The sequence below is a fragment of the Magnolia sinica genome, chromosome 9 (assembly GCF_029962835.1).
Source record: "Magnolia sinica isolate HGM2019 chromosome 9, MsV1, whole genome shotgun sequence".
Lineage (NCBI taxonomy): Eukaryota > Viridiplantae > Streptophyta > Magnoliopsida > Magnoliales > Magnoliaceae > Magnolia > Magnolia sinica.
The window spans coordinates 70060757-70078127 of record NC_080581.1 but is presented as its reverse complement, the minus strand read 5'-3'; the positions used below and the strand labels follow the sequence as shown (position 1 = coordinate 70078127).

Here is a 17371-nt window from a genome sequence, read left to right as displayed (position 1 = left end):
ACTTGACTTGGTCCTTTTGCCCAAGCACCCAGACACGAGCATTGTAGCAGAGCATATGACAAATAAGATCATGGGTATCCATGCGAAAGTGCAAACCAAGCTATATGCCTGGAATGAGAAGTACAAGGAACAAGCGGACAAATAATGCGACAAAAGGTGTTTGAGGTGGGCGACCGCGTTATGGTCCATCTGCATAAAGAGAGATTTCTGACCGAGACGTACAACAAGTTGAAAAATAAGAAGATTGGACCTGTCTCAATCATTTGAAAGATCAATGACAATGCTTATGTTGTTGATCTTCCATATGACATGGCGATCTCACGAACTTTCAATGTCGCGGATTTGACCGAGTATCATGAACCAGAGCATGACGAGAACTCGAGGACGAGTTCTTTTGAAGTGGAGAAGACTGATGTAGACCGGGTCGCAGACAGTTACATGGCTAAGATGGATCAGAAAAGGCTCGGTCGACGACAGAAGTGATCCAGACCATCGGACTTTAAATCGGGTGTATCTTGCAATCTGGAATGAGTTATCTAACGTAAAATATATGATTTTGGGGTAGAACGAGCTAATTTAGCTAACTAACCCTGCTATGCCGGGTTACACAGTTCGAATTGTGAAAAACCCTTGGATCGACGGTCGTTTTCCTGTTTTAATTTCGTTTTTACTATAAATAGTAAGTTTTAGTTTAATTATAACTCTTCATCCGTCAGGCTTTAGGAGTTGCGCCCAACGTGAAAAGAGCTTAGAATAATTAGGAGAACGGTTTGGTGAAGCCAAATAGGACACTTTCTATTTTTGGCTGAAAACCTTGCGCACTAGTAGACATCACGACTGCCTGTAAATAGTAAGTTTACTATTTATAGTAAGTCGTGAATTCTAGGAGTTTTAGTTGTAGCTTGATTCTGATTTCTTTCCCATTGCATGGTACCCCTATTTAAAGGGTTGTGAACTCATTTTTATTCATTGATTAATCAATTTCGAATTTATTAGAGTTTATTTCTATTTTCTGCTTTCTTTCCTCGTGGATTCCAGAAGTCTCTGTGAGGAGTCCAGAGAAGCTCCGTAGATTCGAAGTAGTTATCCTCATCACGTTTATCCCTGCATCAATTGGTATCAAAGCGAGGATTCCCCTTGGACCGATGGCAAACAATGAAGGTATGAATCAAAATCTTGTGAACAGTGATCCAGGGATTCGTTATCTTTCGGAAAGAATGGAAGCTTTCCACCGGGAGAGTTAGTTGACCATGCAAGGGCTGCAGGCAACCCTCGACCATCTTGCGGATGCGCTACTTCCGTCCTGAGCCCTAGGCGGTGCTCCACCACCTATGGTTGCTCCACCACCAATGGTTGCTGTACGACACAACCCGATTTTCGTAGAGCACTACCAATGGCAAACCGTAGGGCTACACCAGATGATTCAAGCTCTAACGACGAGGACCTTAATGAGGGTTTTTTTCGACGACCAATCCATGGAGGTGATCATCTAGATCGTGTTGAAAGAGACTATCGGGGTAAGGCTGAACTTCCTAGTTTTAATGGTTTATTACGTATAGAAGATTTTCTCGATTGGCTAGCCGAAGTAGAGAGATATTTTGATTATATGGATATGCCAGATCATAAAAAGATAAAATTGGTAGCGTTTAAATTAAAATCTGGTGCTTCTGCATGGTGAGAACAATTACAACTCTTACGAGCCCGTCAGAACAAGGCACACATCTCATCATGGCCACGAATGAGACGTCTTCTTCGATCACGATTTCTCCCCAATGATTATGAGCAGATATTATTCCATTAATATCAAAATTGTCGACAAGGAAATCAAACCGTCACAGATTACACTGAAGAATTTCAGCGGTTGGCTACACGAAACGATCTGTCAAAATCTGAGTCACAGAAGGTGATACGATTTATAAGTGGGTTACGACCAACAATTCAAGACCGAGTTCAGATGTACCCAGTTGGGACCGTGGATGAAGCAGTTCAATTGGTGGGTAGGGCAGAAACACAACTTGTAAGAGCTCTTGCTCGTCCATATCCTTCAACTCCCCCCTATGACAGGTCCCACGCAGGATCCAGTGTTGGCACGAGAAAAAGATCTAGTAGGAGAACGTCATTAACCTCCTACAACTGTAAACCGTGATACAGGGAGCGGCTCCAGACCTCAACATGCACCACCCACAACAGCGGGTCCAAGTAGGATTCTAAATCCTTATGCTCAGCCAAGGTCGAACAATTGTATCCGCTGTGGCCAACCGGGCCACTTATCAAACACTTGTCCTCAACATCCTGCAGCGCACTTGATTATAAATGAAGGGGGCACTGAAGATGAGGCCGCAGAAGAAGACTATGGCTTTGATGAACATGAACAAACCACTGAAGAAATAGCAAGTGGCGATAAAGTAACAGGCGAGGATCGTGGCGAATTTCTAGTTGTGAGGTGATTATTATATGCCCCACGAAAGGAATTATATCCACAGTGATACAATATATTTTGTACTCGGTGCACTGTCAATAACAAGGTCTGTGATGTGATCATAGACAGTGGTAGTAGCAAGAACATCATCTCAAGAGTGATGGTGGATAAGTTGCAGCTACCAACGACGAAACATCCTTTCCTATACTCAATTAGCTGGATCAAAAACGTGAATCAGACCAAGGTAACTGAGCAATGCACTATCTCATTTTCAATTGGCAAGAATTATAAGGATCAAATACTTTATGATGTGGTCGACATGGAAACTTGTCATATGCTACTCGGTCGACCTTGGCAGTCGGACCGTGATGCGACCCATCGGGGACAAGATAATGTCTACATATTCATCAAAGATAGTCAAAAAATAATCCTTACCTCTATAGCACCAGAGAACCACCCTGAAGCTTCTAAAGTGGAGGGGAGTTCTCTCTTGACCATTTGAGATTTCATGGAAGAATCCAAGGAAACCGACGAGGTATACGCCGTTGTGGTGAAGGGCGAGGAAGAGGAACCCTTAAACATTCCTCCAAGTTTAAGACTGTTGCTAAATGAATTCAAAGAAGTTTGGCTTGAAGATTTACCTGATGAATTACCTCCCATGAGGGACATCCAACATCACATAGACCTCGTCCCTGGGGCTAGCCTGCCCAACCGCCCTCATTATCGGATGAGTCCGAAGGAGTGTGAGATACTTTAGGGGCAAGTTGAGGAATTGATCCATAAGGGTCTCTTGAGAGAGAGAGCATGAGCTCATGTGCGTACCAGCATTATTAACACAAAAAAATGGAAGCTGGCGCATGTGTGTCGATAGCCGGGCAATCAACAAAATTACCATCAAATATCAATTCCCAATATCACGGTTCAACGACATGCTCGATATGCTAGAAGGGACCAAGGTGGTCTTTAAACTAGATCTAAGGAGCAGGTACCATCAAATTCGTGTCCGACCCGGTGATGAGTGGAAAATGGCATTCAAGACCAAGGAATGGTTGTATGAGTGGCCGGTCATGCCCTTCGGCCTATCGAACGCACTAAGTACTTTTATACGTTTGATGAATCAAGTTCTAAAACCGTTCACTAGCCGATTTGTGGTAGTATATTTTGATGACATATTGATATATATGCAGGATGAGGCAGAACACAGGAAACATCTCAGGTAGGTGCTGCAGGTCCTACAAATTAACAAGTTGTACCTCAACTTGAAGAAGTGTAGTTTTTTAACTGACAGCCTGTTGTTTATAGGATTTGTTATAACATCCACAGGCATTCGTGTGGATGATAAAAAAGTGCGAGCTATTAGGGAATGGCCAATCCCGACAAACATTCATGAAGTGAGGAGTTTTCAGGGGTTGGCAACTTTCTATCATTGATTTGTGCGATATTTTAGTACCATAGTCGCGCTTATAACAGATTGCATGAAAAAATGACCGTTTCAATGGACCGATAAAACTGACAAGCGCTTTCATGAGATCAAGCATCGTTTGTCTACAACACCGGTCTTACTACTTCCTAATTTCGACAAATTGTTTGAGGTCGAGTGTGACGCTTCATGCATCGAAATTGGAGGAGTGTTATCATAGGAAGGCAGGTCGGTAGCCTTCTACAGTGAGAAGCACAGTGAAGCCCGAAAGAAGTGGTCGACTTCTGAGCTTGAGTTGTCCGCAGTTGTTCAGGCGCTACGACATTGGGGGTATTATCTGATTCAAAGAGAGTTTGTTTTGAACACTGACCATCAAGCATTAAAGTTTATTAATAGTCAGACTAACATGAATCGTGTGCATGCTACATGGGTTGCATTTTTATAGGAATTCATGTTTGTTCTAAAGCACAAGTCAGGGCAGCAGAACAAAGTGGCTAATGCACTTAGTCGTCGTGCATCACTATTTGTTACGATGAGCAATGAGGTGGTCGGCTTCGAATGTCTCAAGGAGCTATATGTCGAGGATGAGGACTTCAAAGATTCTTGGATGAAGTGCTAAGAAGGTCACCCTAGTGACCTTCATATACAGGACGATTTTCTCTTCAAAGGGAATCGATTGTGCATCCCCCAAAGTTCTCTGAGGGAGCAGATTATTCAGGAGCTACATGGAGGTGGAGTCGGTGGACACTTTGGGCGAGACAAGACACGAGCTCTTGTGGAAGAGCGATATTACTGACCGCAATTAGTACGTGATGTGGGAAAAGCTGTAGAACGTTGTTATATTTGTTAGACTTACAAGGGGTAATCTCAAAATACGGGCCTCTACACCCCGTTACCTATGCCTGATGGTCCTTGGGAGTATTTATCAATGGACTTTATCTTTGGTCTCCCATGAACACAACGCGATATGGATTCGGTGTTCGTGGTGGTAAATCATTTCTCCAAGATGACGGACTTTATCCCATGCAAGAAAACCATCGATGCAACACATGTGGCGAATCTATTTTTCAGGGAGGTCGTACAGCTACATGGGGTCCCCAGGACCATTACTTTTGATCGTGACACGAAGTTCATTAGCCACTTTTGGTGGACTTTGTGGACTCGATTTGATACACGACTTCAATTCAGCAGTACTTACCACCCACAGACTGATGGGCAGACCGAAGTTGTGAATCGCACATTTGGAAACCTACTTCACTGTATTTCAAGAGAAAAATCGAAGTAGTGGGATTTGGCCTTGTCTCAAGTAAAGTTTGCATTCAACAATATGGTGAACCGCTCGATAGGGAAATCACCGTTTCAGATTATCTACGGACGAGTGCCTCGCCACACACTTGACTTGGTCCCTCTGCCCAAGCACCCAGGCACGAGCATTGCAGTAAAGCATATGGCAGACAAGATCATGGGCATCCATGCGGAAGTGCAGACCAATCTACATGTCTCGAACGAGAAGTATAAGGAACAAGCGGACGAATACCAGCGACAAAAGGTATTCGAGGTGGGTGATCGCGTTATGGTTCATCTGCGTAAAGAGAGATTTTCAATCGAGACGTACAACAAGTTAAAAAATAAGAAGATTGGACATGTCCCAATCATTCGAAAGATCAATGACAACGCTTATGTTATTGATCTTCCAGATGACATGACGATCTCATGAACTTTCAATGTTGCGGACTTGACTGAGTATCATGAACCAGAGCATGACGAGAAATCAAGGACGAGTTCTTTTGAAGTAGAGAAGATTGATGTAGAGTGGGTCACAGACAATTACATGGCCAAGATGGATCAGAAAAGGCCCGGTTGACGACAGAAGTGATCCAGACCATCGGACCTTAAATCGGCCGTATCTTGCAATCCGGAATGAGTTATCTGACGTAAAATATATGATTTTGGGGTAGAACGAGCTAATTTATCCAACCAACCCTGCTATGCTAGGTTATGCAGCCCGAAATTGTGAAAAACCCCTGGATCGACGGTCGTTTTCCTGTTTTAATTTCGTTTTTACTATAAATAGTAAGTTTTTGTTTAATTATAACTCTTCATCCGTCGGGCTTTAGGAGTTGCGCCCAACGTGAAAAGAGCTTATAATAATTAGGAGAATGGTTTAGTGAAGCTAAATAGGACACTTACTATTTTTGGCCAAAAACCTTGCGCACTAGTAGACATCATGACCGTCTACAAATAGTAAGTTTACTATTTATAGTAAGTCGCAAATTGTTGGAGTTTTAGTTGTAGTTTGATTCTGATTTCTTTTCCATTGCTTGGTACCCCTATTTAAAGGGTTTTGAACTCGTTTTTATTAATTGATTAATCAATTTTGAATTTATTAGAGTTTTTTTCTATTTTCTGCTTTCTTTCCTCGTGGATTCGAGAAGTCTCTGTGAGGAGTCCAGAGAATCTCCATGGATTCGAAGTAGTTATCCTCATCATGTTCATCCTTGTGTCAGTCTCACCATGATGATGACCTTGAACAAAAGTCAGGCCAGTCCACTCATTAGGCTGGCAACTGCTCAATGAAAGCAATGAATGTTTTGAAGAAACTTGCCACAATCCGCTCACACTACAAGAAATCTACCCATCAGCGGTGCACGTCCACAGGCAGCCACAACGAACCGCCTGTGTAAACGGAAAATGAGGGGCATTTTTACGTGGCTGCCCCTGAACCGCCCGTCTAAACGGAAAATGAGGGGCGTTTTTACATGGCCACCCCTATATGAATAAGCCACCGCCGCTGCAAAAACAAAAAGGGCTTTTCACCTCCTGTGTCCCCAAATCCAAGCGGCAAAATTTCTCTCCCAAAACCTTCTTCCCTCTTCTCTCCCGAGATCGTCTCATCCTCAAATCGCGCACGCGCCAATATTTCTCTCCCAAAACCCTTCTTCCCTCTTCTCTTCCAAATCGCCCCATCCCCAAATTGCGCACCCCATCCCCAAATCCTGAAAGTCTCTCTCTCTCCAACGTCCCTCCACTCCTCAATCGATTGTTCCTCTCTTACTCTCAGTCTCAATTTTCCTCTCCCTCTCTCTCTATCTCTTTCGTTGAAGATGGTCGGTTTGCCGTCCACGCCGACATCGACGCTGATAGAGGTGAGTTTAGGGATGATCAGATCTCTAAGTTCAAGGAGGCATTTGTCATGTTTGAGAAGGACAAAGACAGTCAGATCCATCCCTTCGAACTTCACTTTTCCCCCCTTTTCTGTTGGAAATATGTTGATTTTATGATTTATTAATAGCATTTTTATGGTTGAGGATTTTTTATGAAAATCTGTTGATCACTTGGTTGTGTAGAAAGGGGAAGCTGAATGAAGCATAAATGGTGTTTGACGAAATGCGTAAGAGAGGGATAAGTGCTGCTAATGCAACATTAGCTGCTTTGGTTTATGGAGGGGATAAGATAGCTTGATGTGAGTGTTTACCATGGGCTGATCAAGGGTTTGTTGAAGCTTAAGAAGGCAAAGGAAGACACTTAAGTGTTTAGAATAGCACTTGTTTAGCCTATGTTACTCTATCCATGTCGTGTCTCATAGGTTTTGGCTCTTTCATGAATTTAGTATTTTGATGCTACACCAGTATATCTTGTCCTGATTTTATTATTGTTCAATTTCGATAGGCTGAGACTCAACAATACGGGGCTAAAGAGCTATAAAGCATTAAACAAATACGGGTTTGTTAGTGGTGCTCTATTTAATGTAGAAGTTGTCCACATTCAGGGACTATTTGGTAGACGCCTAAATTGAGTTCATCTCATATTCATCAATCTTTATCATGTATTAGAGATCACAATTCAGGATTAAAAAGAATCTCGATAACTAACATTCATTATCTCTAATACATATTATGAGTAAATAAAATGAGATGAACTCATTTTTAAGTGTCTAGCAAACATCCCTGTATATAATGCATGAAAATGTTTCCTTGTTATTGTTTCTATACTTCTTTTTTTTTATTATTGTTGAATCTTAAATTTTTTTATATTGAAGCATGTTTTTAACTTCTTTTTTTTGAGCTGTGCATTTCTTGTTTGAGCTGCTGGCTACTGAAAATCTTGTGGTTGCTGGAACAATGGTGCAGTGTCTGCTTATTATCCGCTTGCCTGCTCCTTGCACTAGAGGAGTGCATGGGGGAAGAATTTCCAATCCGCTGAAGTTGCTGTAGATCTTTAATCACGTTTCTGGCTCTTGTGCAGCGGTTGCCACTGTTCTGAGTGGCCAAGTGAGTTTAGCTATCTGTCCTCTGTTCAGGTATAGGCCTTTTACAGGTTTTGGCTTTTCAGTGTTGTATATGTTTACATTTAGCTAGGTGTGGCATGGCCCCTTTTTTTGTACTGCCTGTCCTCTAGAGACTCACAAGACATGTTGAATCTACTGGTTTTCAAATAGTCACAAGACCAGAGCTACTTTTAGTCTAGTCCTTAGTAACTTTGTACAGCTGCAACTGGCTTATTCCGTGACCCAAACACAGTATGTGGTGTTGGCTCTTTTACTAATTTTTAAGAGCCTAACCAACTTGCCAAAAGCATTAGAACTCATAAACCATTGGGGTTCATAACATAGTGACTCTTGGACTCATAAACCCTGCACTTACACAATATACTTTTTTTTACACAGTCACACGCCCACATCACACCACATGGGCACTCAAACACATGATCTTATAGTTGAAACACAATCTGTCTAAACTGAGTCGTGGAACCAGAGCATTTTATGATATATACTTCCACATGTGAGGCCAGCATTTTTAAAATTAAAAAAAAAAAATCATGGCACAATCTAAGCCATAATGCAATGTACATTATGATTTATGAGTATGTCAACAGTTTATCACATTTTAGTATTTATAACCCTTAACACGCCCTTCTCTATTTGCATCTTCACATGTAATGCAAATTCTAATGTGGCAAGCTTGTGGGACATTTGAACACTAGGTAAAGAGGCTCACCATCAAAATGTCCATACAAAAATCAGGATAGTCTACTCATTAAGCAATCCACACGTGGATATTGGATGTAGATCATGAGCAAGTTTTTATTCTAAAAGATAGTAACTGGTGGTTCACATGATGATTAGACAAATTATTGGTATTCTTTCATAAGTTACATGGATATTGTAAAGCACGTCTTGGTTGATATGCGAGTAGGACACATGGATACATGAGGGGTATGTTTAACATGGATACCTCTAAGAACTTATGGTGGTCTTGAAATTTTGCTTGTCTTACCTCTCATTTTGTTGCAAGAGTTATTTTCATGACCCAATATTGGTATTTCTTTCGTAATTAATCAATGCCTGTTGCTTTGTACTGTAACAGGGTTGCAGGAATTGTTCTCCCAAACAGATGGAAACCATCCAGTTCCAAGGATCTCAGTGATGGTCAATATGACTTCAAATTCCAATCCTTCCAAGAAGGATCAGAAATCACAGGAGCCTATAGTTCTGCCTGGCCCATCTGTGGATGAAATAAATGTTGCCAAAAAAAACTCAATGATGGATGGAGAGTTTTAAATTGCTGGGCCTGAACAAGAGGTTTGTGTTCTGCCTCTCTCACATTGCTTGGACTTTTTCATTGTCTGAATGTAGATTTCATTCATATCACAGGCACACATAGTTAGGCTTGAGAGTGTTGTCAAGTAGGCAGGTTGGTTTTATTTACTCTGGAGCCTTTCTATTCAGTCCATTTGACATGAGATCCTCATTTCTACAATCCAATGATCTTCTAATCATACTATTGTTTGTCAGCTGAAGTTATGGATGAGGTGCCTACAGATGAAATTGATTTGTCATGGTTTTCTGGCAATTTACGACGGGATGACTGTTATAATGGTCGTGACCGTTGGAGTATATCCGATGGCAACAACTTTAGAGACCGTAGCCAACATTATTTATCTAACAAAAGCAAGGTCGTTTGATGCTTTCTTTAATACTAGTGAATATATTTTTTGTCTAGATTTCCATCATTATTTAACTGCACAAATGCGGCCAATGGGAAGCTCGTATGGGGCAGTTCCTTGGCAAGAAGTGAGAATCCCTGGATCCAATTCATCTTGATAGACAATCATCTCTTAGATGTAGATTTTTTTAGTGCATGGTTCAGTGTCATCAACTTGAACCTGAAATTGGGTTTTGGAACTTGTAACCAGGGTCTTTTAGCTCCTCTGCATTTTGTTTGCTAATTCTCACTATATTTTAGCTTCTCTTCTTCTTCTTTTCCACTTGCGTGAGGCAGATTTCCAGATCTTACAGACCTTGAACATGTTAGCTTACTTGAATTTCACTGTTTTGTTCTTTACATAGTTTCCTATGGCTCCACATATCCAGGTCTCATCTTTTTGTGTAGGGCAAGAATCTGATATTTTCTTTTCTTTTTGTGCAAGGTGAGAATCTGATATTTTCTATTTTTACGCTGTATATGGGAGTAACTGCTGATCTACTAATGGCTGGATAGATAAATGTTGGAGTATCTTGGATTCATCAGCTGAGCATTATTCCTTGGATGACTTATGGAAGCAACAGTTAAGAGTTAAGTGGTTCATGTTTACAGGTGGTTGATTTGTTACATGTCTTTCGTTTCATTCTTGTTTTGTTTGTTGAATAGACTTTTTATCGGTCTTTTTCATATGTATTAGAGATCAAGGAGTTTTATCTATTTTTGTCTCTTATGCATTCATGCAAATTTGAATAATTTACAGTTTATAGCTAATCCAACAGTTCCTTCCATGTTAAGTGAAAGGAAGTGACAAACCATAGTCTATGCAAATTTTCTTTTCTTCACTTGTGTATTCGTCCAAATTTGGTTTGACTTCTAAGGTTTATAGCTAATCTGCACCATTGGACGTTGAGTGCTTTATGATAGTTCCCTATGAGTCATGCACAATCGTTGTTATTAGGTTTCTTGATTAAAATCAAGGAGTTTTATTTCCCTATGAATGTAAGTACATGTGTAGCTATAATCTTGGGCCTTGGATTAAATGTTGTGTTTTATCTTTTGAACAGGTTTCATTTGATTTGGTAGAGTATATGGAACAGCATCCAGAAGCATCTAACTGCCCATTGTTCAAGGCATTGAGAGAAACAGGAACCATTTCATGTTCGCCTCTGTTTTGAGGTTCCTTTTCGGTAGGACTTGAAAATTTAAATGGATTGATAATTAGGGTGGAAACAAATGATGCCTGCTCAGTTCCTCCAACCAAGGGACATCCAATATGCTAGAAGAGGGTTTGATCTATGACTTGAATGAACTGTAAGGTCCTGATGCATTGGAACTTGAATATTATCCCGATGCATCTCATTTGCAAAATGGAGGCCCTTTTTTGTGGCAAATCTGGACTATTGGTGTGATGGTTCCCACTATGGATGGGTTGTCTCAAAAGATTTCAAGATTGGAATTCTAAACCATTCTAGCTGTGACTTTAGTTTGGACTGATGTTGTTTTCTTCTAATGGTTCATTATGTAATCTACCGATCTCAGACTTGGGAATCTTCTGATCTGAAAGATTTTTAGGACCACCCACCCAATGTGGGTTTCTTCAAATCAGCAACTAGACCCTGAACAGTGTGCCCTACATGTACAAAGAGGTGCATTGGGACATCATTCATGTTATGATGAACTGTGACACAATAATATAGAAAAAAAAAGTCATTTAGAGAACTCCAAACCTTTTGTCCATCAGATTCTTTAGTTTGGGCTGATATAGAAATCTTGGGTGGATGTTGCACAAAAGGTTCATCTGCATTTGAAATCACTATTTGAATTACAGTTTTCCTGCTACAACTAAAAAATAGTGGATTCATGCTACCTTTGTTTACATAGATACAATTTTACATGTTCCTGTCTCGCACATCTTGCAGAAACCTGTGCCTACTAATTTTATTTTTATTTTTCAATTCTGAGTTGTCTTTCTTGTATCCATATGACCCAATTTGATTGTATTGCTAGACTAACTAGAGTAATAATGTCTTGTCCTTTAATTAGTGGTTTTCGAGGTGTGTATGATGTTGAGCATTTCGTCAAGTCACTGAGGTATGATGTACGGATTGTTGAAAGTAAAATAATCAGCAGTCCAAATTTGAAGGGAAAAATAAGATGGTTAATGCTATCTTCTTAGTGCAATTTCTCAGTTATGCTCCATCAACATATTAGAGCCCAAGGGCTCCTGGGATTTCTTTTTCTTCTTATGCTTCTTAATATGGCCTGATTTTTTATTATTTTTTTTTCCGTCCCTTACATCTTCATGTATCATACAATTTATCATGCAATGCCAGGATTGTTTTCAGTTTGTAGGACTGTTTTCTTTTGTTTCTTCTATTTGGATATTGACGGTTTTTTTTTTTTCTTTTTAGATTATTATTTTGACATATTTCAAAGAACTCAAGTAGGTTTTTCTTTTCTTTTCCTTTTTTCCTTTCTTTCTGGAAGACGACTCTGAAATGGCATTTGGTTGTTTTTGTTTCTTTGAGTTTGGCTCTCCAATGCTAGAAAACAGTAACTTTCATTTTGGGTTTTTAAATTCCTAAGGCCTCAACTGCAGAAATTCAAAATTCAAATCCACTTTTTGGATTCAAAATTATTTGGCATTTAGAGAGCCAAAGTTTCTATGGCCTAAACATGGATGACCTGACCTTTTGTTGTGAAGATGTAGAAAGAAATAAAAGAGTTAATTCAACAGTGAGATCTTGCTCAATCTCATCTCAAGGGCTCATTTATATTTACTACTCTAATTCTCTATAACTTTCTTACTTTATATGCTTCACATAGCTTCTTACATGTTGGCAGGTTTTGAAATGGATGTAATGATTACGCTTGAGTTTAAAGCAATCTTAGACGTTGCAGCCACTGAGAAGAGAGATTCTGAAGATGGCAGCAGATATTTGTGCAGTTGATGATATCATATGATGAATTGATGGTTGTTTAGTACATTATAGATGGTTCTGAGACCTGATAGTCATGTGATTTTAGAGCTTCAAATCTAGTTCAAATGCCATAGTTGTTGTTGTTGTCTTTCTTGGCAAGCATAAAATTCCATCCAGTCATTTCTCAGTTTTTCCTCATTTTGATATAACCTTTCATTCAATGTAGACAGTGGATGTATTTTTCTCATTAACTATTTGCAGGCCACTGACTGAAAAGCTAGGATCATTCAACCAGGAAGATTTTCGGCATGTGTATGGTTGGGCCTATGAGGCCAACAACCTGCATCACCAAATCTGGGCCTGAGTTGTTGGAATTTAGAACCATTGATCTTCATTCTTGCTGTGGTCCTGTTAAATATATGAAGTTTTCAATTGTTTTCACCACTCATGTCAAGGAGATTTTACTATATGAATATGTGGGAGCATGTGCACCCAAACTGACCGACCCAATTTAATTGGATTTACTAATTGGGGTTGGATTCAGGCCCATGAAACCTGAACTGACAATAAATCATGCCTAGATCAGATATATGAATTTGTAGTCTTTTCCTTTATTTGATTATATTTATCATTTAAATCATATAAAGGCAATCTTCAGGTGTGGGATTCTAACTCTGAACCTCTCTGTATCCAAAGCCATGTTGATTCTAATTCTGAACCTCTCTATATCCAATTCCCTTACTCTTGTCCAGATACGGATGCACCCTCACAAATAGTTTTAGTATGGATTCTTAGTGGTGAATTATTTGCTAAGCTATTTATTAAGGAGTATTTATTGTTTTTTATGCTGATACACCAGGATGTAGCTACCTGGGAGTAGCAACCAAGCTGCACATTGTCCCTAGAAACATCCCTTTCAAAGCAGAATGTATGCAGAGAAAAGGCGTGCTGAGGCTGCTAGAATTAGGGGGAAAATATCCAGAGAGGATTCCTGTAAGCATTTACTCTAACTGGTAGTCATATACTAGTTCTTCCCCCTCATGCAACAACTATGAGAGGTGGGTCCACAGTTATAGACACCCATTACTCTGTTTTGAAATTTGCACAATACACTGGAGCTCATCGAATTGCAGGGTGGCACACACTAGGAACCTTCAGGTTCTATTTATGAATACAGGATGCATTTTGAAAAGGATAAAGCAATAGCTCGACGATTCCAGCCTGTGTCGATAAACTAGCCTAGCCAGGTAGCCTTTTCTTTATAATTTTTGTCTATTTAATAACTTTTAATATTTCTACTTTCAAAGTCGCCAAATGAATATTGGCAAGAAATTAGAGTTGTTCAGGCAATGCATGAAGTGGTAATTGTCTTTGGGTCTTGCCTAATATTGCTTGAGTTTTGTGATTTGGTTTGGAAATGTGCAACATTTGATTAAGCTGCTTGGACAACAATTGTACATGAGGCCCATCTTATGAGATCGTGAATACTAGAGTTTTGAATGTTTGTTCCATCTTTTATGTAACCAAATCTCCCCTGTTTATCAAACAGTTAGAGAAACACCAGAGAGCTGATCAGGAGCTGAAGAAGCGTGTATTGAAGTTGGTATTCTGTCTTCAAGAAGCTCGGTCCCAAACACAGAAGCTTCAAAGGGTATGTGAGATAACAGTCAAGATTGCTTTCTCAGATGATAAGGATTGTCTGGTAGTTGTAGTTTGTCCATTTTCATTGGATGGCATTCGCTTCGAGTTCGTTGTTCGGGGTATTCATGAACTAGAATCGATGAGTCCACCTACTACACTCCATTGTACAATTTAGGATTAGTTTGATGAACTACTTCATAAACCCATTTTCGTGCTAATTTTATGCTTCATAATTGGGTTGTCTCATAGATCCAACTAAGCATGCATGTTTGTATTGGGAAACGTGATACAAAATCATATATTTTTAAGCCTTCCATATATTTTGCAGGTCATGGCCAACTTGAAAAATAGGCTGAGTTTTTCACGTAATGTATCTAATTCATGAATTTGTTTTGTTTTTTTTTTCTTCTTCTATGAATTGTTTATCATTTGAGCTAATGGTCTTTCAGGAATGGGCCACAAACATGGGACCCAAAGACGATCCTTGGTTGAGGTCATAGATTTGATCCCAAATCATCCAATTACGGAAAAAGAGGCCATTATTACTGACTCAATCACGATAATCAACCTTCACATTAAGGTAACAAATATATATATATATATATATATATATATATATATTTTTGTGTGTGTTTCTATATATATATATATATATATATATATATATATATATATATATATATATATATATATATATATGTGTGTGTGTGTGTGTGTGTGTGTGTGTTTTAAAGTAAGTCTCAATTTGTTAGTGTCCGGAAGGAAACTTCTCTCTTATGCATGGAGTTTATAAGAACCCAATTGTCTCATGATCCAGACCATTGAACTAGTGTCTATCATCATTGATGGATGGACCATGTTCAAAAAAGCTTCTCACCTATCAATAACTTGAGTTGAATTTCCAGAACTTCAGATTCTGGGTTGTTCTACATGCATTTCCTGAACTTCAGAATTTGGGTTTTGCCCATTTTCTGGCAAACAAACATCCATGTCAATAACTTGAGCTGAATTTAATTTCCCTACCTCAATGCCAGCACTTGGACTCTCGCTACATGGAAGACCATCTTCTGTAAATTGATGTCGATCTCCCGGAACTTCCTCCCCTTCACCAGCTACTAACTTTGAAACTATTTGTTGCTTCTCATCTGAAAAAGCAGTCCCTACATCTTTACAACTTCAGCTTCCTCAATTTTTGTCGTCTCAAGCACCAATGCATGTGTTTCCACTACCTCAAATTCTTGTGATTTCGTATCCTCAATTACAGCACTTAGATTCTTGTGGCATGCAACAACATCTTCTTTAATTTCATTCCCCTCAGCCACAACTTGCTCTCCTTCACCAACTACTGATTCTGGTCCTGTATGTTGCTTTTGCTCTGACAAAGCAGCGCCTGCATCCATAGCATTGCCCACAGATTTCTGCTTCTCATCGAGCAAAGAGACATCTGCTTCTACATGCATCTCCACGACTTCAGTCCCCTGATTTTGCCCATTTTCTGCCAAACAAACATCCATAGCAATAACTTTAGCTAAAATTGATTCAGTAACCTCAGTTCTAGCACTTGGATTCTTGTGACCGAGAACGCCATCTTCCTGAAACCCGTTTCCCTCAGCTGTACAGTCTGGCACCATCTGTTGTTTCTCATGTAACACAGTAATGCCTACATTTGAAGCATCGCCCGCAGTATCCTGCTTCTCAGCTACAACTACAAGAGAGATGGGTGCATCTATAACTTCAGCTTCTTCGGCTTTCTCAATCTCAGGCGCTGAATTGTGTGCTTCTGCAACTTCAACTCTTGACTCTAGCCCATTTTCTAGTAAACAAACATCTGGAGCAATGGATTGAGCTACAACCAAAGAGACTGATTCATTCAACGAGCTTCCCTTCCCCTCTTATAAAATTGGTTTTTAATTGGCCAAAAACTATTTCTGAAGCTAACATTCATTTTAAGACTTGTTAGATATTGTTGTGTTAGTGTCAAAGACGGACATGGTGTCTAATGCTTCAATTTAGCCATACCTGGCATGAAGTCATGTGTACATGTGCGTTGTTATAAATCTTGGGTAGCTAGTGGCAAATAGCTAATTTCATTTTTTTTGTTGACATTGTTGTAGGAGGCAGCCATGATATGATTGGATATGAGGTTGTTGTATTCCGTCCCCTTGAGAAGACACAGGTACATCTCCTTTTCTTGTGTCATTATTAGCAGGCAATAGATCCTCTTTCTTTTTTCTTTTCTTTTCTTTTTTAGTTATCAAAAGTCACACTTGGCTTTGATCCCAAATCACAGATCAGCCTGCTTTTTGGCTTTCATCCCAAAATGGGTTACACATCAAATGGATTGGAATTTGACCATGTTGCTTATAGTGAATGGGCGCCTCCTTTCATTGACTTGTATGGGAAGGAATGCGTTCTTACCAGGGCATTGATTGTCATATGATATGCTATCCAAATCACATGAAATTGTTGAAATGTACTTAATATATTTTTTTATTATTTTGTCTTGCAGGTTATGGACCTAGACAGGTGATGGTTGGATGGAGGGATTTCTTTTATATGTATTTAGAATATTTTCAACACATTATTGTAAATATTATATGTTTTTCATTGTATAGTAATACAATTTATTTAGTATTTATTTTTAATTGTGTTGTGCAACATTTTTTAGGTTTTAAATATTTAAAAACAATATAGCAATTGCTTTTTCGGCACTTGTTACACCTTTAGCGGCGTTTGTTGCAACTTTTAGTGGCATTTGTTACAATTTTATCTGTGTTTATCACAACTTTTAGTGGCATTTTTACATTTTTTAGCGGTGTTTATCAGCGGCGTTACTCATATTTTTAGCGGCATTTTTAGAGTTTTACCAGCGCTTCAAATATTTTTAGCGGCGCTTTTACAGTATTTAGAAACGCCGCTAAAGTTTAAGAAGCGCCACTAAAAGTTCCATTTAGCGGCGGCCATAAAAAACGCCGCTGATAGGAAC

At 39.4% G+C, this 17371-nt stretch overlaps 2 long non-coding RNA genes across 5 annotated transcripts; both read left to right on the top strand.

Annotated features, from left to right (window-relative positions):
* The first annotated feature begins 6617 nt into the window (after positions 1-6617).
* Positions 6618-9165, top strand: LOC131255613 (uncharacterized). 3 transcript variants are annotated; one of them, XR_009176200.1, is made up of 4 exons: positions 6648-6985; positions 7187-7425; positions 7509-8011; positions 9053-9165. It is a non-coding gene; the product is annotated as an uncharacterized LOC131255613 (long non-coding RNA). The 3 variants fall into 3 exon arrangements; XR_009176198.1 differs by lacking the exon at positions 9053-9165 and having other exon boundaries at positions 6668-6985; positions 7509-8317; XR_009176199.1 differs by lacking the exons at positions 7509-8011; positions 9053-9165 and having other exon boundaries at positions 6618-6985; positions 7187-7464.
* Positions 9166-14691: 5526 nt separating this feature from the next.
* LOC131255614 (uncharacterized) lies at positions 14692-17054 on the top strand. Of its 2 annotated transcripts, XR_009176202.1 has the most exons (4): positions 14692-14750; positions 14835-14965; positions 16500-16561; positions 16895-17051. It is a non-coding gene; the product is annotated as an uncharacterized LOC131255614 (long non-coding RNA). The 2 variants fall into 2 exon arrangements; XR_009176201.1 differs by lacking the exon at positions 14692-14750 and having other exon boundaries at positions 14760-14965; positions 16895-17054.
* Positions 17055-17371: the final 317 nt, after the last annotated feature.